This window comes from Echinops telfairi, unplaced genomic scaffold (genome assembly GCF_000313985.2).
Source record: "Echinops telfairi isolate 266 unplaced genomic scaffold, ASM31398v2 ScPeMD7_2291;HRSCAF=2852, whole genome shotgun sequence".
Taxonomy (NCBI): Eukaryota; Metazoa; Chordata; class Mammalia; order Afrosoricida; family Tenrecidae; genus Echinops; species Echinops telfairi.
In genome coordinates, this window is record NW_022106189.1 from 1,919,750 (window position 1) to 1,926,662 (window position 6,913).

Consider the following 6,913-nt stretch of genomic DNA (forward strand, 5'->3'; position numbering starts at 1 on the left):
GCAGAATCCAAGCGAGGGCGAAGGGAGAGACTGGAGGAAAGTGGACTGAAGTCCAGGCAGCTCAGGCCACCACAGCAGGGAGGAAGCAGGGAAACTAGAATCACTCTAAGTGTGGCGCCTCATGAGACCCATGTGATGTGGAAGGTTGGACTCTGGGCAAGTCCACCCCCCCCCATCCCCCCACCCCCACCCCCGGCACTGGACTCAGAAAACTGGCTGTATTCACACAGGTATACACTAGTGACACTAGTGACCACGCTGTGACCTGCAATTGGAGAAACATTCTTGCCACCCTTGCCTCACACATTCTCTAGAGGCCAGAGGTGCAACACCTCCACCCTCCCACGTGGGGGCTGGTGACATTCTTCGCTGTCCCTCCCTCTTCTTTCTGGTGGTCTACCAGGTCCCCTCCCCCCTCTGCCAATGCCAGCACTCCATTTCCTGAGCAGCCTGGGTTCTCCATGGATTGAGCACACCCCTGCAGCTGACAGCTGTATGCCTGCCATGTCTGCCTCTGAAGTCGGGAGACGGGGGCTGCAGGACTGCCGCTTCCTTGGCTGGCAGCACACACTCCCCCGTGGATGAGCATCATGTGCTTGTACCCAGTTGCCACACTCCCGATCTCCACACCTCCCCATAGGTTGGTCCATGATGTGGGAGGCAGCTACTGTATCCACACTACCTAGATGCTCCTGCCTCCCCTCCCACCAGGTGGATGCCATTTCCTACTCTAACACCAGTGGACTGACCACAGGTGAAAGTCGACATCTGCCCAGTCTGCTCGCAACTGGTCTACATGACCGGTGAACAAAGACACACGCTCCTGCTTTCAAACCCACCTGGAAACAGGTGTTGAGTGCAATAGTGCTGCCCAACTGCTACCAGAGTAGCACATCTTTCTCCCAAGGGGCAGCTGGGGGAGCCAACCCTGCATTTCACAGCCCAAAGCCCAGGCTACAGTGCCACCAGGGCTGCAAGACATACGAATGAGCGTGGAGGGCAGAAAAAAACAAACAAAAACCCACTGCCATTAAGTTGATTCTGACTCCAAGTGACCCTACAGAACAGAGGGTCTCCCGAGGGGTTGAGTCTGTAAATCTTTACAGGAGCAAATAGGGCTCATCTTTCTTTCAAGGAGTGGCTGGTGAATTTGAACTGCCCACCTTGAGATTAGTAGTCCAACTCTTACCCCAACAGCACCCCCAGCTGGTAGCTGAAAGACAGTACTCAAAAACCCAAACTCACTGGTTAAAATTAAGTCAATGACAAAAGCACAAATATTTTATGAGACAACTCTTACAAAAAGGAAAGGCAAGGTTTACACACAAAAAAGATGCCTTCTTCAATGGTTACCAAGAATGGGATGTAGAGAGAAGGTAAGTCACTAACTAGAGAGAAGAAACAGTCACTTGGGTGAAGGGAGGGCAGCACAGCATGATCAAGGCAAAGGCAGACACTGAGAAGTGTTGAAGGATAAAGGACAACAAAGGCAAATGTATTACTTGCAGAATCCTGCATTAATAGTAATAACAAACTACAATATCTTTGAGGAAATCCAGATAAGACCTGTAGTTATCAGATGTGAGCTGGCAAACGGGAACAGGCATGAGCACACAGAGGGGAGACCACAAGGACTGCGGCTGAGGCTCCAGTTCATAGATGCGCGGGTTCATTCCAAACAAAACGTGTCCCAACGTGTCTCTGTGCTGGCTTTCCCGCCTCATCCGGCGTCTTCAAAACAAGCCCCCATCAAAAGTGCTTCCCGGACCCAAACAGGTCTGCTGGATTAGTCAGCTCAGAAGGACAGAGCAACTACTTTTAGGGATTCCCAAGGAGTAATCTGGATAGTTTTTTCACATAGTGCAATTACAGGGACTTGCTAGGGAGAAGTTTTCATAAAACGGAAAAGTGCATTGGTGAGAAAAGGCAAGGAAAAGTTACTCTCATGATAGCCCCCTCCATCATGTTCACACTCATTCTTTATGTGTACCAGGGCTGTCCTGTAAGAACGGCACGCGTCATCACCTGAGGCTTGCAGACCTTGCCTTTTTAGACTTCATTCTGTCCCCCAAATTTAAGCAACATTGAAACGGAACACAACCCGAGTCCCTAGAATAGGCCCAAAATGCCATTTTGATGTGGTGTAAATCAAAAATTATAAAAGTCTTCAGACAAAGGCTGGAGACACGGAAGTACCACCTTCATTCATCCACACACCTAGATGGGAGGATATGTCAAGAAACAATAACTTCACATTTTGATCTTTTTTGTTTAATATGGGCGTCTGAGTTTTAGCAATACTTTTCTACTTATCCTCATATGTGTGTATTATACATATATCTATTACACATACACGCAAAACCTTCAAAAAGTTCATGGAAAAGTTCCTTCTAATTCCATTTTTTCACAATTTTTTGAAGCCCCCTTGTGAGTGTACGTGTGTGTGGTCGGTGTGAAACTATGTACAATGTTACTACATATATACTTCTAACTCCTTAACAAAGTTATAAAAATGTCTCAACATGGTATGTCCACATCAGGTCACAGGCTACCCCTGGGAAGGAAAGGAGACTTTTATCTGTATCTATAATGTAGTATTTCTTACACATACAGCAACATATTTGAAATCTTTGTTTAAATATTTAAAAAATGTTATTCTAAGATTTCATCGTTTACATAATGCAACAAAACCATTTTATTACTAGCAGCACACACATGTATAGTAACCTTATTTTCATTCATTTTATTTTACCCACTTGACCATTGATTTATATACCTGAGATGCAACAATCTTTTGACAACTATCAATAAATCTTTTTTCATGAACTTGCAGAAAGGCCAGAGCTGGTAATCAGTCCTGTCCCTCTCTCTCCCTGCTCTCTTGAGCTCTGTGGTGCACCCTGTGGTCAGTCCCCAGATGAAGTCTCACTGGAGCTGCTCTTTGAGAGCAGAGGCAGTCAATTCTGTGATCACTCAGGCGTGCATTCCACTTAGTTGGGGAGTGGGAATGAAATAACTCCAGGCCAAGCAATGCCCACATGTTCCTGACCACTACGTTTCGGGAACAATGCCTTTACGTCAGGTCACACACTTAGACGGTGACTGATAATACAAAAGGACAACAGAAATGAACTCTTGGTGCTTCAGATACATTTCCTTACACTCATTCAGGCTTGCCCTGAAGTCTCCCCAGAAAACTCTGTGTCCACAAAGAGCCACAAAATATTGCAAACACCTCAGCTGGCTGCCACGGAGTCCGTTTCAACTCTTGGTGACCCCACGGGCCAGTGCAAAACTGCTCTGCAGGCTCTTCACAAGCTGACCTTTCTGAAACAGAGCACCACACCTTTCTTCTGAAGTGCCTCTGGGCGGACTCTACCTTCCAGCTTTTCGGTTAGCAGCTGACTATTACTGCCTGTAACACCCGAGGATGATGCATGGGACACAGCTCCCCCCACCCCCACTCCCGCCCCCAAGGAAAAGTCAGCCTTATGCCAGCGAACCTCCTAGCCTAAGAAAAGTGGGTCAAATGAGAAATGCCTAAATTTATCCACAGAACAACCCAGTGGCACTCTTGAGGCGTTATAAATCAGAGTGGTGAACTGTCCCGTTAAGTATTTGCTTCCTCCTCCCTCCCTTTTAAAGAAATAAACTTTTTATTATGGAATGGTTTTAGACAAGTCTAGTTTCTCCTGTTAACATTGTCCACTACTACAGCACATTTCTCAGACACAAGGAATAACTGTTGGCATGCTAATACATGTAAAGCTCATTCTTTATTTGGATTTCGTTCATTTTTACCCAATGTCTTTTTTCTGTCCCAAGACCCCATCCAAGCTCTCACATTAGTCATTATAGCTCTTTAGGGTACTCTAGAGCAGTGGTTCTCAACCTTTTAATGCCGCGACCCTTTAATACAGTTCCTCCTGTTGTGGTGACCCCCCAACCATCAAATTATTTTTGTTGCTACTTCATAACTGTAATTTTGCTACTGTTCTGAATCAGGTGACCCTGTGAAAGGGTCGTTCGACCCCCAAAGGGGTGGAGAATCACTGCTCTAGACCATGACAGTTCTCTGGACTCCCCTTGCTTTTTGAAGAACTCGAAGAATCTGGAGTACTGAAGAGGTACTTCAGAGAAGGTTCCTCTGGTCAGCCTTGCTCCATGCTTTTCTCCTGATGAGACTCGACGGTGGCATCTTGGGAGGGACACTCTAGGGGTTAAGCTCATCACACTGCACTATCAGCATGATTCACAGCTGCTGACGCTGACCTGGATCACCCGGATGAGGGGAGGTTACTCTTCCCCCCCTCCCTCCCACACCACCCATTTCGGACAGTCTCCTCTCTGTGTAGACCATATGTAGGGTGTGAGAATTATAATCCAGGTCTGTGAGAGCAGAGAACAAATTATTTAGAGTTCATCTGTCCAGGAAATGTCTCTTCTTGCCTATTTATTTATCATATCAATCTATGTAATAATGGCTTGTGGTTCTGCTGCGGCAGCCATCGAAGAGTAGAGGCCATGGCTGTGCGCTACCCTATGGCCATGGGCCTCGACAAGGGCCACATGGTGACCAAGAACGTGAGCAAGCCAAGGCACAGCCGCCCGCGCGGGCGCCTCACCAAGCACACCAAGTTCGTGCGGGACATGATGCGGGAGGTGTGTAGCTTTGCACCCTACGAGCAAAGGGCCATGGAGTTGCTCAAGGCCTCCAAGGACACGTGGGCACTAAGTTCATCAAGAAGCGGGTGGGCACACACATTCGGGCTAAGAGGAAGAGAGGGGAGCTGAGCAATGTGCTGGCCGACACGAGGAAGGCCGCTGCCAAGGACTGAGTGCCATGTCGTCGTCGTCCGCCCCCCCACCCCCAATAATAAAGTCTTTCCAGAAAAAAAAAAAAGGCTTGTGTATATGTGGGCCCATGGCTATTTATTTTATACTTTGGGTTACAAATGAATACTATGTGATTATTTTATTGCTCGGACCATTGGAGACACTGTCATTTGGTTCCTGTGTCCGATGGGACAAACTTTTAGTTTGGTTTGCTGAACATTTCCTTATTTTAAGACTTACAAGAAAAAAAACAAACCCACAGAGTGCTCCAGGTTTAGCTAGCTTTTCTGCCCTCTGCCCCAGTCCTAGATTAGGCCAGCTATTTCTCTAAGGAATTTCTCTGCTTCCTTTTATTGGAGAATGATAAAAGAAAGCAAGATCTGGGCACAAAGTAACAGATGTTTTTAAATAATATTTTTCGTGGTATCAAATATTGATGGTACACAATTTGAAAATACAGGAAGCCGGGGAAGGAAAACCACTCATAACTTTATTACTGGATGCAATTACGATGCTCATGCTGATCAGCAATTTTCTAGTCCATGAAAGTCCTAGAGCCCTCGTGGTGCTGTCAACTGCAAGGCCAGTGGTTCAAACCCACTGGTTGCTCCAGGGAGGGTTATTTGCTCCAGTAAAGATTTACAGTCTCAGGATTCCTATATAGGGTTGCTGTGAGTTGGGACTAACTCAATGGCAGTGGGTTTGGTTGTGTTTTATTGAAATACATTAAAAAATAAAATAGAGATTGTGCAAGCCTATTGTTTTCCTGTCTTCTACTTTTTTCTGCTTTACACCCTTTGCAAGGCTTTTTTATCCTCTTTCTCTTCGCTTTCCTACTTGGTCTTCTACGCTTTCTCTCCTCCCTGTACTCTTCCATTTTCCACTTTTCTACGCGTTTTTAACCGTGCTGCCCACAGCGAGCCTTTCTAAGATTAACTTTGGCTGCACTATCCGTACCTGAAAGGCTGCCTTCTCGCCTGAGCTTACAATGTTAAACCTGCTTTCTTCAGGACATCAAACTCACGTTGCAGGCCTCATCTAAACCCGAAGTTATCTTCTAAAGCTTTCAATTCTGACTCCATGAAGAAGCTCATCTGTTAAGCTCCGTCACAGTCTAGAAGGCGCTTTTCTCCTTCCCCGCCTTCTCAAGCTTTTTATATTGATCATTTCGAAAAACACTTTTGAGTTATCTAGTTTTAGCAATTTAGTGCTATCTTAGATACTCCTAACCCCACCGAAGTTAATGCTAACCCCTAAAGCTCCTTTTAAAAGTCTAAACCTATCTGCTGTTTTCTCAAGGAAGAGCTCCTGCCTCGGTGCCCCAGCTGCCTGCGCTCGCTCGCTGCCTGCCCGCCTCGCAAACTTATTGTTTTATTAATATTCCTCAATATAACTTAAATTTACTACAAGAAACTATTCAATATTGAATATCCTATCACTGGATGGAATTTGTGGAGTTCCATCTACTGCTTCTCTATTTTTTCATGCCAAAAAACCCCTGTAATTCTAAAATCTGGTGATCATCTTTTACATGAATTTTCGGCACCCCAAGGCTTTTTACAGGAGCTGAAGTGAAGTAGGCAAGCATGTGCTCACCAAAAGCAGGCGGTCCACATCCACTCGCAGCTCTGCAGGAGGAAGATAGGCCACCTGCTCCTGTCACGCTGTGCTCTCTGGCACTCTGAGGAGGAGTTCTCACCGCGCCATTAGGACTCGGCATTGACCCGATGGCAAGGGGAGGTGCTTTACAAAGCCACCTAGAGCACAGCCCTGCAGCTCTCACCTGTGCACCGACAGATGCCCCTACTCTTCGAAAATGCTCAGGATATAAAATAGAAATGGCCATGAGGTGTCAGTGCCAAAAGTCTATGAATCCAATATCTAATGTCAAAAAATAGCCAGCTCCTTTACATTTTAAATCAGCTTGTGACTTCAAATATCCCAGACTTTTAATAAAACCCAGAGAACTCTGATACTGAAATTTGGCAAGGGGCAGTACAAAAAACAAATCTACTGACCACTCTCATGTGTGTCAATGTAGAAATACTAAATAAATGCTGGCAAGCAGAATTCTGCA

General features: G+C 46.0%; 1 protein-coding gene and 1 pseudogene across 4 annotated transcripts in view; one reads left to right on the forward strand and one right to left on the reverse strand.

The window, feature by feature from the left end:
* The window catches only part of ZNF507 (zinc finger protein 507), a 61,754-nt gene that overhangs the window by 5,229 nt on the left and 49,612 nt on the right, over nt 1–6,913 (reverse strand). The gene's annotated exons all lie outside the window — the stretch shown is intronic.
* On the forward strand, nt 4,525–4,838 carry LOC105978807 (annotated as a pseudogene).